Raw genomic sequence first — 18,959 nt, 5'->3', positions numbered from 1 at the left:
GTTCACAACTATAAAGATTCTATAAACTAGGTAGCATATCAGTGGACTGAAACCTCCTTCTTGAACCCCTGCTGAATCTGTGCTCCAGCACTTCTGTTTGCTTCTTTTTTGTTGGCATGATTTTATGAAAGATAATTGGGAACATCAGTGGCCTCTTTGGGAAACATAAGATATTCTCAAAAAGGCTATTTGAAAGCCTCTTTTTTTCCCCCACCACTTTTGCTGATCCTTCTTCCTCTTACTTCCTTGGTATTTCCTTTCGGTTCCCTTGAATCTTTTGATATATCCCTTTCTAAACCTTACCTACTCTATCCATCTGCCCATCCTGCAGATTTTTCACTTCCCAGTGTAGCCCCTCAGTTCTTTATAGTCAATTGAACATTATCCCTCTTACCCTTTATTGATGGTTTTCAAGGGACTATAAGATCCCAAAAACAACCATCCCAGCCTCCACCAGATTACATGTTAGGGCAGAAGAAAAGGTTAACAGTCTCTTACAAATACTGGTAAACAGGTAACCCTAACTTGTTCCATTGGACAAAAATACAATTCAGATAAAAATAAAAAGTGGAGATATACTAGTGAGACTGTATTACTATGTTTTACTGAATCAAAGCTAAAATTTTGCCATGGAAGCTATGTCTATTTTCTATGTCTGTATGTATGTATTGTATACTTGTATGTTATGTATATGTTACATTATCTACCTGCAGATGACAAAGTTTCCTTTACATGAGGAAATCTTTGTTGTAAATAAAGCTAATTTTTAAACTGTTGGGAAGTAAAAATAGGCATGACATCAGAATTGCCAGCATTAAATATAATGCACACAATTTTTTTCTGACTAGTTTTAAAACTCAAATTTGTTATCTCTACTAGATGTTTAAGACTACGAAACTAAAAATCCAACATATGGACAAAATGTACACTCTAAAATGAGCTGCTTAACACATGTCAAGCACAATAGTAAATTACAAAAAAAAGAGAAGAAAAATGGTAAGAATCATATAATTTATTTAAGTCCTTTGCTACTGTAAATTTTTTATTATAGCTAAATATGTCAACAAGAAAATAAGATTATGATTATATTTGGATTATCATAATCAATTTGAACATAATTGTTTAAGAATAAGTGAATTTAATATGTACAAGTGGGATGAAATTTTATAAATAAAAATTTCAACATTGATTATGCTTTATAAATATGTATACTTGAAAACAGTCCCATAAATAATTTTATCAACTTTAAGCTTTAAAGTCTATACTAAGTTAAGATAGATAAGGGATATTAATCAAATATCAATATCATTTCCAAATAAGATAAAGTATTTTAATATCATTGCTGAGTATATTTTATCACTTTTAGCATATTGTTTTTATATGGTATAGTGAAGTTAAATGTATTTGAGTCTTTCTTTAAACATGAGGTATTGTACTATTGGGGTGCCTGGGTGGCTCAGTTGGTTAAGCATCTGACTCTTGATTTTGGCTCAGGTCATGATCTCACAGTTCATGAGATCAAGCCCCATGGAGGGCCCTGTGCTGTCAGTGTGGAGCCTGCTTGGGATCTTCTCTCTTCTCCTCACTCTCTCTCTCTCTCTCTCTCAAAATAGATAAATAAACTTAAAAAAAAAACATGATGTATTGTACTACTAAAAAGGCATAAGGACACCTGGGTGGCTCAGTCAATTGAGTATCCAAATATTGATTTTAGCTCAGGTCATGATCCTGGGGTCATGGATCAAGCCATGCTGAGAATGGACCCTGCTTGGGATTCTCTTTCCCTCTGCTCCTCTTGCCTGCTCACATTCTCTCTCTCAACAAACAAACAAACTCCTAAATCAAAAACAAACAAACAAAAATGCTTCCAGAAAATTACAGAATAACTATTAATAGATTTGTTACAAACCTGATCCCAGGTTTGGGATTGAGCCATGTGTTGGGCTCCATGCTGATGGCACAGAGCCTGTTTGGGATTTTCTCTCTCCTTCTCTGCCCGTCCCTCACTCATGTGCTCTCTTTTTTTTCCTCTCTAAAACAAAATAAATCTTAAAAACAATTAATAATTTGTGTGCTTCATGTTGCTTTTATCAGGTCTTTGTTTACTTCAAAATACAGAGTATTGTCAATAGAAAATAACTAGATTTTTTACAAGTGTGTAAATTCCTATCTGTATCTGTAATTTTGTTTTTCAACTGGGTAAAATGGTAAGTACTGTACTACAGTGATCCTATTTGTTAAGTGTTCAAACCATTTAATTTTTTGATAACTTGACAAAATCAAGTTGTAAGAGTCTTTTTGAACTCAATCTAACATTGGGATTGTCCAGAGACTCCCTGGGAAGTGTCAAAAAGTAGGTTTCTCAACTTGTGAAAGGTGATGATAAACTAATTAGATTTGTCTGGAATTTTAAATTACATGGGAAACATTGTCAAATACTAAGTGATGATAAGCCATCATAGGTTATATGTGTGTAGATATATTTCACTAATATAGGTATATGGGAATTATAAGAAGTTCACAGTAATTTATAATTATGTTCATTATCTAGTTATTTTAAAATTGTATATGCTACAAGAATATCTACTTCCTTTACCAAATGACTTCTCATAAGACTTTAACTATGGCCATTTAAAGTCATTTGTCGGGGCGCCTGGGTGGCGCAGTCGGTTAAGCGTCCGACTTCAGCCAGGTCACGATCTCGCGGTCCGTGAGTTCGAGCCCCGCGTCAGGCTCTGGGCTGATGGCTCGGAGCCTGGAGCCTGTTTCCGATTCTGTGTCTCCCTCTCTCTCTGCCCCTCCCCCGTTCATGCTGTGTCTCTCTCTGTCCAAAAATAAATAAAAAACGTTGAAAAAAAATTTAAAAAAATAAAGTCATTTGTAATTCACAGATAGTTATTATTTGACATTGATTCTTTTCTAAATGTGTTTACAATCAGGCATGAATGCTCCATAATGGCATCATTTGAAGAACTTTTAGTATGTCCTTCTTGACGAAGTAAATATATTTTGCCTATAATTTTCCAATTTTTGATTGTAGGAGCATTTTGTAATAGCATATTGGTAAAACAAAGCTATTCCAATATTGAAAATATTTCTAGAAGCAATGCATTTATAGATTCATGAAACTGTTTACTCAATATCAAACAAAAGAAAAAATAAAACCACGTGGCTGAAGAACTGAAGAGAATTATAATTTCTTATTCATTTTTCTTTGAAATGTTGTTTTTAATCTTTTTTTCCCCAGAATTCAAGGAGAGTGTATTTTTTAAGCTAGGTGTAATTTACAGCAATTTGTGAAGTACACTTCAGTGACCTGAGATAGAACAGTTACTATTATCTCTACATGATCACTCCCAAATTAAAAAAAAGAAAAAAAGAAAAGAAAAGAAAAGAACACAATAAACTCTCAAGTATTCCTGTATTTATAATGATTTAGTTATCTTAATAAGTTAGATAAGAAGCTGTGAGAGAAGAATATAAAAAGGGAAAAAGACAATCTCTTCAACAATTGGTGTTGGGAAACTGAATAGTCATAAGCAAAAGAATAAAACTAGACCAATTGCTTTCACCATACACAAAAATAAACTCAAAATGGAATAAAGACAAAAATGTGAGCTCTGAAAAAATAAAAATCCTTAAAGAGAGCACAGACAGTAATGTTTCTGGGATCAGCTGTAGCGACTTTTTTTTTTTTTTTTTAGATATATCTGTGGGAAACAGAACAGCACAATGACCACAGGCGCATATTCATTCAGGCTCCAAGATCCCTGAGAAAACTCGAGATCATAAGGTTAAAAATACCCTGAAAGGATTTGAGTGAACTTGGGAAATGTGGTCTGTTCTTTAGTACACAGATAGGGACGTTTTGCTTAAAGGAAGTCAGCTGTATAAAGCACAGTGCATTCACTCCCTTCTTTGTCTTTGCCTCTATTGTCATGATTCTTATCGGAACATATGTGTCTGCAAGACTGCTCTCCTACACACAACGTACGTAAGATAGCTGAATCAGATGTACATTGTGGACATATTTTGCTAAGTTTCTGTTATTAATCATTGCTGATCTGTGTTTTCCTGAAAACGTATATAAGAAGATGTACAATAAACCTCGGTACCTCGGGCTGTTGGCTCGGGGTCCCCTGTGCCTCGCTATTCTGTCCTTTTTCTCAGTTCCTTCGCCGCCCCGGGTTCACAGCCCATTGAAGTGGGAAAGTGGTGCCCGAACAGGGACCTGAAGCCCCCTCTGAGTAGTGATAGGCAAGCGTTTGGAACTCTACAGAAGGCGGTAAGTAGGAAACTTGTTTACAGGGTAATGGTGCAATCACAGCCAAAATTTTCCAGTTTTACTGCTCTAATATATAATTTTCTAAAAGAATATGGAGCAAAAGTCACTAAGCATAGCATTGAAAAATGTTTAGGAACTGATAAAATACAATCCTTCGTTCTCCGAAGAGGGTTCTTTGCATAAAGTCACGTGGATTTGGGTTAAGAATGTTATGAAAGCCATGCGGCAAGCGGAGACTATCTCCCTTGACTTCTGGCCTATACGGGCTCTAATAAGAGTTGTTATTAATACTATGGACACTGGGGATAAACCTTCTCCTGCTGAGATTGCTAAAGAAACGGCTGTCTGTCTCCATACTTATGAGTTAGATGATGAAACCTGACAAAAGTTTAAAACCGAAAGTAAAAGAATTTTTGTCGCGGCTCAATCCTGACCTTTATCCATGGCTCCGCCACCACAAAATGAGTCAGAGGAGGATTATCCCCCTCCCTGAATACCGGAGCTATCTTCATCTAGGCATTCACGACTCCCTATTTCTTCCATGGAGAGGGAACTCTGGTGTCAAGGAGGGAGTGACTTGTTTATGGTTTTCCCTATAAACAACTCAAGCCGCTGGGCCAGACAATGAAGGCTTAGACTTAAATACTTTAAGATAGTTAAAAAAGGCATGCCATTTGTACGGACCTACTGCTTCCCTATACGATAGAAATTCTGAAGGCATGGGTGGCTTCAGGAGAATGGATACCTTATGATTGGTATGTGGTGCCATGAGCATGTCTTAAACCCCAAGATCTTTTACAATGGAAAATGTGGCTGACAGATGCAGCATACTTGAAATCTTCAGCTAATAGAGCCAATCCCCCTATGCAACATATTTCTTTTGAAATACTCACGGGAACTGGTATTTTCTCAGGTGTATGAGAACAGTTGGTGAATACACCGCCAGGCGCTATTCCTCAAATTTCTAAAATCTCTTTAGCGGCTTGGGAAAAATTAACCCCTTCAGGAGAAGTAGGACAAAGCTATATAAAAATTATACAGGGACTCACAGAGTCTTACACTGAATTTATTTCTAGGCTTAAGCAGACTATTGAACGACAGGTTGGCAGTAAAACTGCTAGAGAGAATTTACGGAAACAACTTGCCTTTGAAAATGCTAATGAAGATTGTCAAGCTGCTATCAGACCACATAGGGAATCCTTAAATTTACTTGATTATCTCTGGCTTTGTAGGAACATTGGCATGCTTACCCATTAAGCTCCAATTACTTCATTACAACTGATGGCTTTGCAAAAACAGAAAGTAAATGTTAGAACTGTGGGAAATTAGATCATGTAAGAAAGGAATGCCACAAGGTTCCACCACAGAAAATGATTACTCCTATTGCTTCTGCTCCTAGCCTCTGTCCTTGTTGTGGCAAGGGCAAACATTGGGCTAAAGAATATAAATCTAAATTTGATAAACAAGGTAACCCACTGTCCCCTCAGTCGGGAAACGGGATATGCCACTCCCCGCCCCCCACCCTGAACAACAAGGGGGGGATCAGCTTCCTGCTGCCCACACAAACCCTCCATGTTATCACTCAGTCCACGCCACTTGGGGAAGTGCCACTGTAGATTTGACCACTCCACTTACTGTAAATTTACATCCTGGCCTTGGGCCACAAAAAATCCCTACCAGTAACTATGATCCACTCCCGCAAGGGACAGTAGTACTCATCTTGGGTAGACCAAGCCTAAATCTTGAGGGAATTCAAATGTTAACAGGAATAATTTATTCCGATTATGAAGGAGAAATAATGGTTGTTGTTCAAACCCGTGTGCCTTGGACCTTTAAGAGCGGTGATAGAATTGCCCAGTTTTTGTTACCTTATATTCCAGTTGGAGCTTCACAAGAAATCAGGAAAGGTGGGTTTGGGAGTCCTGACCCCTCATGGTGAAATGGGCCTCATTATTAACTGAGACTGACTGCCTCTCCATGACTCTTAAAATTCAAGGCAAATCATTCTCTAGGTTAGTAGACTCTGGAGCTGATATTTTGGTAATCTCCTCTTGATACTGGCCTACACAGGCTACCATCCTAGCCTACACAGGCTACCACTGGTTCTGTAAAAGGAATAGGCTTTGTAACAGCAGAAGAAATCCGTCAAAGTAGTCTTCTCCTTAAATTGGAAGGTGTTATTCAACAATTTATTTTTTATTTTATTTTATTTTATTTTATTTATTATTTTTTTTAAATTTACATCCAAATTAGCATATAGTTCAACAATGATTTCAGGAGTAGATTCCTTAGTGCCCCTTACCCATTTAGCCCATGCCCCCTCCCACACCTGCTCCACTAACCCTCTGTTTGTTCTCCATATTTATGAGTCTCTTATGTTTTGTCCCCCAACCTGTTTTTATATTACTTTTGTTTCCCTTCCCTTATGTTCATCTGTTTTGTCTCTTAAAGTTTTCATATGAGTGAGGTCATATGATTTTGTCTTTCTCTGACTGACTAATTTCACTTAGCATAATACCCTCCAGTTCCATCCACATAGTTGCAAATGGAAAAAATTCATTATTTTTGATTAATGAGTAATATCCCATTGTATATACATACCACATCTTCTTTATCCATTCATCCCTCAATGGACATTTGGGCTCTTTCCATACTTTGGCTATTGTGGATAGTGTTGCTATAAACATTGGGGTGCATGTGTCCCTTCGAAACAGCATATCTATATCCCTTGGATAAATACCTAGCAGTGCAATTGCTGGGTATTTTTAGTTTTTTGAGGAACCTCCATACTGTTTTCCAGAATGGCTGCACCAGCTTGCATTCCCACCAACAATGCAAAAGAGATCCTCTTTGTCCGCATCCTAGCCAACATCTGTTGTTGCCTGTGTTGTTCATGTTAGCCATTCTGAAAGGTGCCAGGTGGTATCTCATTGTGGTTTTGATTTGTATTTCCCTGGTGATGAGTGATGTGGAGCATTTTTTCATGTGTCAGTTGGCTATCTGGATGTCTTCTTTGGAGAAATGTCTGTTAATGTCGTCTGCCCATTTCTTCACTGTATTATTTGTTTTTTGGGTGTTGAGTTTGATAAGTTCTTTATAGATTTTGGATACTAACCCTTTATCTGATATGTCGTTTGCACATATCTTCTCCCATTCTGTCAGTTGCCTTTTAGTTTGGCTGATTGTTTCCTTCACTGTGTAGAAGCTTTTTATTTTGATAAGGTCAAAGTAGTTCATTTTTGTTTTTGTTTTCCTTGCTTCTGGAGACATGTTGACTAAGTTGCCGTGGTCAAGATCAAAGAAGTTTTTGCCTTTCTCCTCGAGGATTTTGATGGCTTCCTGTCTTACATTTAGGTTTTTCATCCATTTTGAGTTTATTTTTGTGTATGGCTTAATAAAGTGGTCCAAGTTCATTCTTCTGCATATCTCTGTCCAGTTTTCCCAGCACCATTTGCTGAAGAGACTGTCTTAATTCCATTGTCAAAGATTAGTTGGGCATACATTTGTGGGTCCATTTCTGGGTTCTCTATTCTGTTCCATTGTTCTGAGTGTCTGTTCTTGTGCCAGTACCATACTGTGTTGATGATTATAGCTTTGTAGTATAGCTGGAAGTCTGGGATTGTGATGTCTCCTGCTTTGGTTTTCTTTTTCAGGATTGCTTTGGTTATTCAGGGTCTTTTCTGGTTCCATACAAATTTTAGGATTATTTGTTCTAACTCTGTGAAGAATGCTGGTGTTACTTTGATAGGGATCGCGTTGAATGTGTAGATTGGTTTGGGTAGTATCTATGTTTTGACAATATTTGTTCTTCCTATCCAGGATCATGGAATCTTTTCCCATTTTTTTGTGTCTTCTTCAACTTATTTCATAAGCTTTCTATAGTTTTCAGTGTATAGATTTTTAAAAATTCTTTGGGTAGATTTATTTCTAGGTATCTTATGGTTTTTGGTGCAATTGTAAATGGGATCTATTCCTTGATTTCTCTTTCTGTTGCTTCATTGTTTGTGTATAGGAATGCAACCAATTTCTGTGCATTGATTTTATATTCTGCAACTTTGCTGAATTTGTGAATAAGTTCTAGCAGTTTTTTGGTGGAATCTTTTGGGTTTCCATATAGAGTATCATGTCATCTGCAAAGAGTGAATGTTTGACCTCCTCCTGGCCAATTTGGATGTGTTTTTTTTTTTTATTTCTTTGTGTTGTCTGATTGCAGAGGCTAAGACTTCCAATACTATGTTGAATAACAGTGGCAAGAGTGGACATCCCTGTCTTGTTCCTGACCTTAAGGGGAAAGCTCTGTTTTTTCCCATTGAGGATGATATTAGTGATGGGTCATTCATATATGGCTTTTATGATCTCAAGGTATGCTCCTTCTATCCCTATTTTCTTGAGGGTTTTTATCAAGAAAGGGTGCTGTATTTTGTCAAATGCTTTCTCTGCATCTATTGAGAGGATCATATGGTTCTTGTCCTTTCTTTTATTGATGTGATGAATCACATTAATTGTTTTGTGGATATTGAACCAGCCCTGCATCCCAAGTATTATTCCCACTTGGTCGTGGTGAATAATTTTTTTAATGTATTGTTGGAGCTGGTTGGCTAATATCTTGCTGAGGATTTTTGCATCCATGTTCATCAAGGTAATTGGTCTATAGTTCTTTCTAGTGGGGTCTCTGTCTGGTTTTGGAATCAAGGTAACACTGGCTTCATAGAAAGAGTTTGGAAGTTTTCCTTCCATTTCTATTTTTTGGTACAGCTTCAAGAGAATAGGTGTTAACTCTTCCTTAAATGTTTGGTAGAATTCCCCTGGAAAGCCATCTGGCCCTGGACTCTTGTTTTTTTGAGAGATTTTTGATTACTAATTCAATTTCCTTACTGGCTATGGGTCTGTTCAAATTTTCTATTTCTTCCTGTTTCAGTTTTGGTAGTGTAAATGTTTCTAGGAATTTGTCCATTTCTTCCAGATTGCCCATTTTATTGACATATAATTGCTCATAATATTCTCTTATTATTGTTTTTATTTCTGCCGTGTTGGTTGTGATCTCTCCTCTTTCATTCTTGATTTTATTTATTTGGGTACTTTCCTTTTGCTTTTTGATCAACCTGGCTAGCAGTTTATCAATTTTGTTAATTCTTTCAAAGAACCAGCTTCTGGTTTCTTTGATCTGTTCTACTGTGTTTTTTGGTTTTGATAGCATTAATTTCTGCTCTAATTTTTATTCTTTCATGCCTTCTGCTGGTTTTTGGGTTTCATTTGCTGTTCTTTTTCCAGCTCTTTAAGGCATAAGGTTAGGTTGTGTATTTGAGATCTTTCTTCATTCTTTAGGAAGGCCTGGATTGCTATATACTTTCCTCTTATCACCACCTTTGCTGCATCCCAGAGGTTCTGGGTTGTGGTGTTACCATTTTCATTGGCTTCCATACACTTTTTAATTTCCTCTTTAACTTCTTGGTTAGCCCATTCATTCTTTAGTAGGATGTTCTTCAGTTTCCAAGTAATTGTTATCTTTCCAAATTTCTTCTTGCAATTGATTTCGAGTTTCATAACAGTGTGGTCTGAAAATATGCACGGTATGATATTGATGTTTTTGTACTTGTTGAGGGCTGATTTGTGTCCTAGTATGTGTTCTATTCTGGAGAACATTCCATGTGCACTGGAGAAGAATGTATATTCTACTGCTTTAGGATGAAATGTTCTGAATATATCTGTTAAGTCCATCTGGTCCAGTGTGGTCAAAGCCATTGTTTCCTTGTTGATTTTTTTATTAGATGATCTGTCCATTGCTGTCAGTGAGGTGTTGAAGTCTCCTACTATTATGGTATTACTATCGATGAGTTTCTTTATGTTTGTGATTAATTGATTTATATATTTGGGCATTTCCACGTTTGGCACATAAATGTTTCAAATTATTAGGTCTTTGTGGATAGACCCCTTGATTATGATATAATGCCCTTCTGCATCTCTTGATACAGTCTTTATTTTAAAGTCTAGATTGTCTGATATAAGTATGGCTACTCCAGCTTTCTTTTGTTGACGATTAGAATGATAGATGCTTCTCCATCCCCTTACGTTCAATCTGAAGGTGTCTTTAGGTCTAAAGTGGGTCTCTTGTAAGCAGTATATAGATGGATCTTGTTTTCTTATCCATTCTGTTATGCTGTGTCTTTTGATTGGAGGATTGAGTCCATTGACATTTAGAGTGAGTACTGAAAGATATGAATTTAGTGCCATTATGTTGCTTGTAGTGTTGGTGTTTTTTGGTGGTGTTCTCTGGTCCCTTCTAATCTTTGTTGTCTTTGGTATTTGTTTGTTTATTTATTTATTTATTTATTTATTTTCATCTTTTCTCCCCTCAGAGTCTTCCTTAAAATTTCTTGCAGGGCTGGTTTAGTGGTCACTATCTCCTTTACTGTTTGTTTGTCTGGGAAACCTTTTATCTCTCCTATTTTGAATGACAACCTTGCTGGATAAAGAATTTCTGGCTGCATATTTTTCTTATTGAGCACATTTAATATATCCTGCCACTCCTTTCTGGTCTGCCAAGTTTCTGTGGATAGGTCTGTTGCAAACGTGATGTGTCTTCCCTTGTAGGTTAAGGACTTTTTTTTTCTCTTGCTGCTTTCATGATTCTCTCCTTGGCTGAGTATTTTGTGAATTTTCCTTGTTGATGGTTGGTTTTTGCTGAATCTACTGGGAGTCCTCTGTGCTTCCTGGATTTTGATGCCTGTGTCTTTCCCCAGGTTAGGAAAGTTTTCCACTATGATTTGCTCACATAACCCTTCTATCCCTATCTCTCTCTCTTCCTCTTCTGGGATCCCTATGATTCTGATGTTGTTCATTTTTAATGAGTCACTGATTTCTCTAATTCTTAAATTGTGCTCTTTTGCCTTAATCTCCTTTTTTTTTCTGCTTCATCACTCTCCAGAAGTTTGTCCTCTATATCACTGATTCTCTGTTCTGCTTCATCCATCCTTGCCACTGCGGCATCCATCCATGATTGCAGCTCAGTTATAGCATTTTTTTATTTCATCTTGACTAGTTCTTCTTTTATCTCTGCAGAAAGGGATTCTAATCGATTTTCAGCTCCAGCTAGTATTCTTATTATTGTGATTCTTAATTCTGTGTCAGACATCTTCATTCTATCTGTGTTGGTTAAGTCCCTAGCTGTTGTTACTTCCTGCTCTTTCTTTTGGGGTGAATTCCTTCATTTTGTCATTTTGAAGGGAGAAGAGTAATTAATAAGTTAGAAAAAATTAAAATGAAAAAAAATATTAAAATTAAAAAATTAAACACATACACACAAATCGAATAAATGATGTTATATCCTAGGTGGGTTTTGGTTTGGGTGTTGAAAGTGGTTTGATAGATTAGAGAAAAAAAGGGGGGAAAAAGGAAATTGTTTAAGAATTTGAAAAAATTAATATACTGAAGTAGACTAAAATTAAATGATGGAAGTAAAATGGAATTTGAAAAAAAATACACAAAAGTAAAGAACATAGTAGATAAAAATGAAAGAAAAATATTTTAATAAAAATTAAATATAAAAATGAATTTTTCTCTTTCTGTATTCAGGAAAAAGAAAAGAAGTGAAAAAGAGAGAAAAAAAGAAAGAAAGAAAGAAAATTGAATAGTTGGACCTGCTAACAGATTGAAATACACTGAAATTACTTCATTTTCCCCTAGAAGTCAGACTATGAAGTGCTTTATAGTCCATAAACTAAGCAGATGGTGAGACTTGTGTTCTTGAAAAGCGAGGTTGGCCCAGTTGGGTGGGGCTTCGTGTAATGGCTCTGTTCCCCACTAGATGGCACTGCTAGCCTATTGGGGTGGAGTGTTGTGGCACTCGTAGGTGCATATGACCATGCACGACAGCGGTGAAAAATGGCATCACCCAGCTACCCAGTCTCTAGTATCAGAACTCTGTTCTCCCTGATCAGCAATTGCACACCTGCCCTTTGTCTTCAGCTTTTGTCTGCTCCCTGCTTTTTCACTGTCTGTGACCAAGCCCCAGTAGTACTTCTCTCCAGAGTTTTGTCTCAGATGTGGCTGTTTTCCCCAGCCCATTGCTTCTGAGGGACTGCAGCTTTGACCCATTCTGACCCTCTGCGGATGGTTTCACCAAGCAATGGCCAAATGCTGGCTGCACCCAGGTAAGTTTGCAGGACCATACTGCTGCCATATTGCTGCCAAAGCCCAGAGACTGTGGCTGGGTGCCAGCGTGGCCCAGAAACAGTTCGCAAGATAGTGTAGCAGCAGCATTTCAGGAATTATGGAAAATCACAACACACATCTGGCACCAAGCTTCACCCTTAATGACCTTGTTCTAGCACCAGCAAATGTGGCCATTCTCTGGGGTCTGTTGGGACCAGGTGGCCTCAACAGGCTGTACCAAATGTCCTCCCAGCAGTGGAACCACTTTTCCCCAGGTGGCCCAAGAACCTCCTGGACCCCACTCTGCTCCTGGGGATTTGCCCTTCCCACCAGAGCACTGACAGGTATTGAGCTGCAGAGTTGCAACCTCTGCATTCCCCTTGTTTACAGTCTTAATGGAATTTTAACCCTCTGCTTTCTCCTTTCTCCCTTTTTAGTTTAGTCCTTGTAGCTGTTTCCAATTTTCCACTTTCTCTCCAGCTACTTTTGGGGAGTGGTGCTTTTCCCGTATTTCTCCCCCCACCCCATCTCTGTCCTCTCTCTGCTCACAAAAGCAGCTCCCTGTCCACCATGGCTTCTCTCTCCCCAAGTTCACCTCTCCACTCCATGTACCTTCTTAGTTCTGTGGTTCAGGTTGTGCAGATTGTTGTGTTAATCCTCAGATCAGTTTTCTAGGTGTGCAGGATGATTTAATGTTGGTCTGGCTGTATTTCATGGATGCGAGACACCAAAAAAAACCTTCCATGCTGTTCCGCCATCTTGGCGCCCTTCTCAACCTTTTATTTTAAACACCCCATCAACCTCTGGGGGAGAGACTTGTTACAACAATCGGGAGCAGAATTGGTTATCCCTCCCAGTGGCTCTGCCAAACATATCATGACCAAAATGGGTTACAGGGAGGGACAAAGCCTAGGTAAACACCATCAAGGCATTAGAGAGGCAATTGTTGCGCAGGGCCAACTTCACAGAGCAGGACTAGGATATCCTTTCCCTTAGGGGCCATTGAGGAGTATAAGCCTGCTCCCATTAAAATTACATGGAAAACAACTAGTCCTCTATGGAATCCTCAATGGCCCCTTTAATCTGAAAAAATTGAGGTCTTAAAACAAATAATTCAAGAACAGTTGTTGGCAGGACATATGGAGCCTTCCCAGTCCCCCTGGAATTCTCCTGTATTTGTCATTAAGAAAAAAAAATCAGGAAAATGGAGCCTTTTCACAGATCTCAGAAATGTTAACACCATCATGGAACCTTTAGGTGCCTTGCCATCAGGCTTGCCCATGCCCATGGTGATTCCAAAACAATGGCCTCTAATAATTATTGATTTAAAGGATTGTTTTTATACTATTGCAATACATCCTTATGATAAGGAAAACTTTGTGTTCTCCATTCCCAGTCCAAATAATAAAGAACCCATGAGATGATATCATTGGACAGTCCTCCACCAAGGTATGATTAATTCTCCTACTATGTGTCAATACTTCGTTGGCCAGGTTCTGCAACCAGTGATATCTTCAGGCTTACATAATTCGTTATATGGATGGTATATTAATAGCCACACAAACTGAAGAGGAATTACAAGTGCTTTACAATGAAACCTCTTCTCACCTCATTGCTTCTGGGCTTATTATTGCCCTGGAAAAAATTCAGACCACCACCCCGGCCTCCTATTTAGGTACCATAGTTGACTGGACCACTGTGAAGCCACAAAGTATGCAGATCCACAAAGATAATCTTAACACACTTAATGATTTTCAAAAACTCCTTGGGGATATCAATTGGATACACCCTTTGTTAGGCATTCCTACTTACCAATTACAAAATTTATTTAATGCTTACAAGGTGATACTGCTCTGGACAGTCCACATCACTTGTCACCAGAAGCAGAAAATGAACTCCAGTTCATTGAAGAATGCTTAAAAACCTCTTTTGCTTACAGATATGATGCTTCACTGCCTTTGCTCCTCCTCATTTTCCCTACCTCTCACTCTCCTACAGGAATTTTGGCACAAGAAGATAGACCCTTGGAATGGATGACTCTTCACATAAAGACATCTCACACTGTAACCCCCTATATTTCCCTTATAGCTTCACTTGTTATTCAAGGATAAAAAAAAGCTATCCAAATCCTGGGATTCGATTCAACTTTAATTGTTTTACCACTTGCCTCAGCTACCGTTAAGGACATTTTCCCTTTTTCCTCCCTCTTTACAGTTTGCCTTTGCTGATTATACAGGACACATTGGATGTCATTATCCCTCAGGAAAATTATGGGACTTTTTGAAATGAACCCCCTGGATCATCAACACTGTTGTTTGCGATTCTCCCATTCTTTCTGCACCTACCTATCTCATTGATGGCTCCTCTTCTGGCAGAGCTGGTGTCTTTACAAAATCTATACAGACCTCTTATACATCTGCTCAGCAAGTTGAATTAGCTACTATTTTCTACCTCCTCCAATCTATCCCAGGACCTCTTAATGTGGTTTCTGATATAGTAGATCTGGTGACCCCCTTTGGAGACTGCTCTTATCTCCACTACTCATGCTATCATTAACCCTCTACTTCAAGACTTACAGCTTGAGATTCAGTCTCTGATGCATCCCCTATATATAACACATCTGTTCTCACTCAAATCTCCCTGGACCTTTGGCTTTAGGAAACCAATCCGCTGATTTACTCACCTCATCTATTTTTGTCACTGCACATGAGGAACACTCACATTTATCATGCTAATTGCCTTCATGTACACTATAAGATTCCCATGTGCCTTGCCAGACAGTTTCCCATTGTCCCATTTGTAGACCTCTGCGTTTAACTGAGCATGCATCAGGAGTTAACCCTCGAGATACTATTCCAAATTGTATTTGGAAAATGAATGTTACACATTTTCCAGCTTTTGGGAGCCTCTCTTACATTCATGTTACTATTGATACCTTTTCTGAATTTTCTCTATGCCTCCCCTCTCTTGGGGGAAGAAAACAGGGCATGTTATTTCTCATTTACTTGTCTTTTTTTTTTTTTTTTGGTTATGAGATTGCCCACTAGCATTAAAACTGATAATGGACCCGCTTATGTAACCAGATGTCTACATGACTTTCTACTGGATTAGTAGATCCAACATGTCACAGGTATCCCTTACAATCCTCAGGAACAGGCTATAGTAGAATGTGCACATGCAACCCTTAGAAGACAATTACTCAAACTTCTAACTAAAAAGAAAGGGGGACCCTCTCCCAGAGATATTATGGCCCAAGCACTATTTACTTAATTTTTTAAAATTTATTGCAGGGTGAGACATACACACGTGCGTATAAACACTTTACTCCAACAGATTCACACACACACACACACACACACACACACACACACACAAACCCTATCTGGTTAAAAAATGAAGATAATCACTGGAAGCTCAGGAACCTTATTATCCGAGGCTCTGGTTATGCTTGTGTCCTTCCAGATGGATCCCGTCAACAAATATGGATACCTCTTTGGAAAGTCCAGCCCAGGATTAGACATCAGCAAAATGAAGGAGACTTCTCAGCCACTATAAGGCCTGAGGACCCAATCCCTGGTGAAGGAGATGGCGGCACTGACCCTGAAGAGATCCCAAAAATGGAAGATGGCTCCAATCCCTTCTCCCACATGGGGACAACTGAAGAATCTCACACAATGTGTAGAATGAGTCCTGGAAACAACTAAATCCAGCAAAACTCCTAAACACTTGTTCTCAGCCATGCTGGCAGTTGTGACTTGCACCTTGGGACACGTATAGGCGTTTGGCTCCCGGTAAATTTGATTAGAGGCTGTGAATAAAACCCTGTAGAGGGTCTTACATCGAAGGATACTGCACCCGTAGAAGGTGAAGGAATGCACAGAGCTTTCATCATAAGATGCTTACTACAGCTGCGGCTTTGAAAGGGAAGGGGGTACTGTGGGAAACAGAACACCACAATGACCACAGGTGCATATTCATTCAGGCTCCAAGATCCCTGAGAAAACTTGAGATCATAAAGTTAAAAATAACTTGAAAGGACTTGAGTGAATTGCTCTTGGGAAATGTGGTCTGTTCTTTAGTACACAAATAGGGATGTTTTGCTTAAAGGAAGTCAGCTGTATATAGCACAGTGCATTCACTCCCTTCTTTGTCTTTGCCTCTATCATAAAGATTCTTATGGGAACATATGTGTCTGCAAGACTGCTCTCCTACACAACATACGTAAGACAGCTGAATCAGATGTATATTGTTGACATGCTTTGCTAAGCTTCTGTTGTTAATCATTGCTGATCTGTTTTTTTTTTTTCCTGAAAACATATATAAGAAGATGTACAATAAACCTTGGTACCTCGGGCTGTTGGCTTGGGGCATCCTGTGCCTTGCTATACTGTCCTCTTTTTTCCTCAGTTCCTTTGCCGCCCCAGGTCCACGGCCCAGTGAGGTCAACATATATCCCCTTAGGCAGGGAAATAATGGCAAAAATAAACTATTGGTACTTCATCAAAATAATAAGTTTCTACAGAGTGAAGGTAGCAAACAACAAACGAAATGTTCCCTATATAATGGGAGAAGTTATTTGCAAATGACATATCCAATGAAGGGTTAGTATCCAAAATATATAAATAACTGACACAACTCAATTTAAACAACAACAATAATCCAGTTAAAGAATGGGCAGAACACATTAACAGGTGTTTATCCAAAAGAAGACATTCAGATGGCCACAAGACATATAAAAATATGCTCAACATCACTGATCATCAGGGAAATACAAATCAAGACTAAAACGCAGCAACACCTCACACCTGTCAGAATGGCTAAAATAAAAAACACAAGAGGGGTGCCTGGGTGGCTCAGTCGGTTGAGCGTCCGACTTCAGCTCAGGTCATGATCTCGCAGTCCGTGAGTTCGAGCCCCGCGTCGGGCTCTGGGCTGATGGCTCAGAGCCTGGAGCCTGCTTCTGATTCTGTGTCTCCCTCTCTTTCTGCCCCTCCCCCGTTCATGCTCTGTCTCTCTCTGTCTCAAAAATAAATGTAAAAAAAAATTAAAAAAAAATAAAAAAAATAAAAAACACAAGAAAAAATAAGTGTTGGTGAGGATATGGAGAAAAATGAACCCTCTTGCAAATGACTGTCGGTGGGAGTATAAACTGGTGCAGCCACTATTGAAAACAGTATGGAGTTTCCTTAAAAATTAAAAGTACAACTACCCTAGAATCCAGTAATTTCACTAATGGGTTTACCTCCCCAATTACAAAAACACTAATTCAAAGGTATGCATGCATGCCAATGTTTGTTGCGGCATTATTTACAATAGCCAAACTATCGAAGCAGCCCATGTCCACTGATGGATGTATGAACAAAGAAAATGTGGTATATATGTGTACACACACACACACACACACACACACACACCACTGGAATATTATTCATCCATAAAAAAGAATGAAATCTTGCCATTTGCAACAGTATGGATAGAGCTAGAGAGATGCAAAATTAGAATGCAAAATGAAATAAGTCATTCAGAGAAAGACAAATACCACATGATTACACTCATATGTGGAATAAGAAACAAACAAAAAAAATGAACAAAGGAAAAAAAAGAGAAACCAAGAAATAGACTTTTAACTGTAGAGAACAAACTATTGGAGGTGAGTAAGGGGATGGCAGAAATAGGGGATGGGGATTGAAGAGTACACTTATGATTAAAAACAATCTGGGACATAATTTTTATTGGATTTTTTTTTTTTACAAAAAAACACGTTTATGTATTTCAAAAGAGAGAGAGACAGAGATGCAGAAAGAATCCTAAGCAGGCTCTGTGCTGTCACCACAGAGACTGACATGGGCCTTGGTTACACAAACTGTGAGATTATGACCTGAGCCAAAATACAGAGTTGGACACTTAAACAACTGAGCCCCCAGATGTCCCCCCACCCGCTCCCCAAGGACACAACTTGATGCACTGGGTATATTACCAAGGTTCTGAGTAGAATGTTATACTAGAGAATGATATTCATGGAATTATATATGATCAGTTAGTTTTAAGGAACTAAGGTTGACTTTAGGAAGCAAATGCCCATATATCCCCCATTAGAAAAACTGGCCTATAAAAGTCATATAGATTTTCTTGCCATGCACTGAGAAAGGATACTTCTAAAAAGTCCCCAGGAAACTTTGAGGACCCTGAGAAGAGTGGAATTCTCCCAAATCTGTGGGTATTGTAGGCAAAATCTGGTGGCAAGATATTGGCTTATCTTCCTAACCTTGAGAGGCTTTGCAAATCCAATCAGAATTCTGAAAATTTCAGCAAGGCGAACTCAAGGGACATATGTAGTCTATCACTAATAAAGCTGAAATTATGTAAATATTCAGGCTAAGTTAAATAAGACTACACACAAATAAGACTAAAATTAAATTTGTTTTATAAACAAATTAGTCTGGCATTGATTATGTCTGACTGAAGTGGTTGCGAAGACCTCACAAAGAAAATTTGTATCACAATGGACAGCTATGGTGTACCC

The 18,959-nt window shown here is 38.4% G+C and overlaps 1 long non-coding RNA gene across 1 annotated transcript; it reads left to right on the top strand.

The window, feature by feature from the left end:
• The first annotated feature begins 3,833 nt into the window (after nt 1-3,833).
• On the top strand, nt 3,834-16,819 carry LOC131516179 (uncharacterized). The gene is made up of 3 exons (XR_009263925.1): nt 3,834-4,285; nt 11,858-12,435; nt 15,899-16,819. It is a non-coding gene; the product is annotated as an uncharacterized LOC131516179 (long non-coding RNA).
• Nucleotides 16,820-18,959: the final 2,140 nt, after the last annotated feature.

Source organism: Neofelis nebulosa, chromosome 7 (genome assembly GCF_028018385.1).
Source record: "Neofelis nebulosa isolate mNeoNeb1 chromosome 7, mNeoNeb1.pri, whole genome shotgun sequence".
In the NCBI taxonomy this organism is placed as follows: Eukaryota; Metazoa; Chordata; class Mammalia; order Carnivora; family Felidae; genus Neofelis; species Neofelis nebulosa.
Note: the sequence above shows the minus strand (reverse complement) of the source record. Positions and strands in the feature narration are given on the sequence as shown.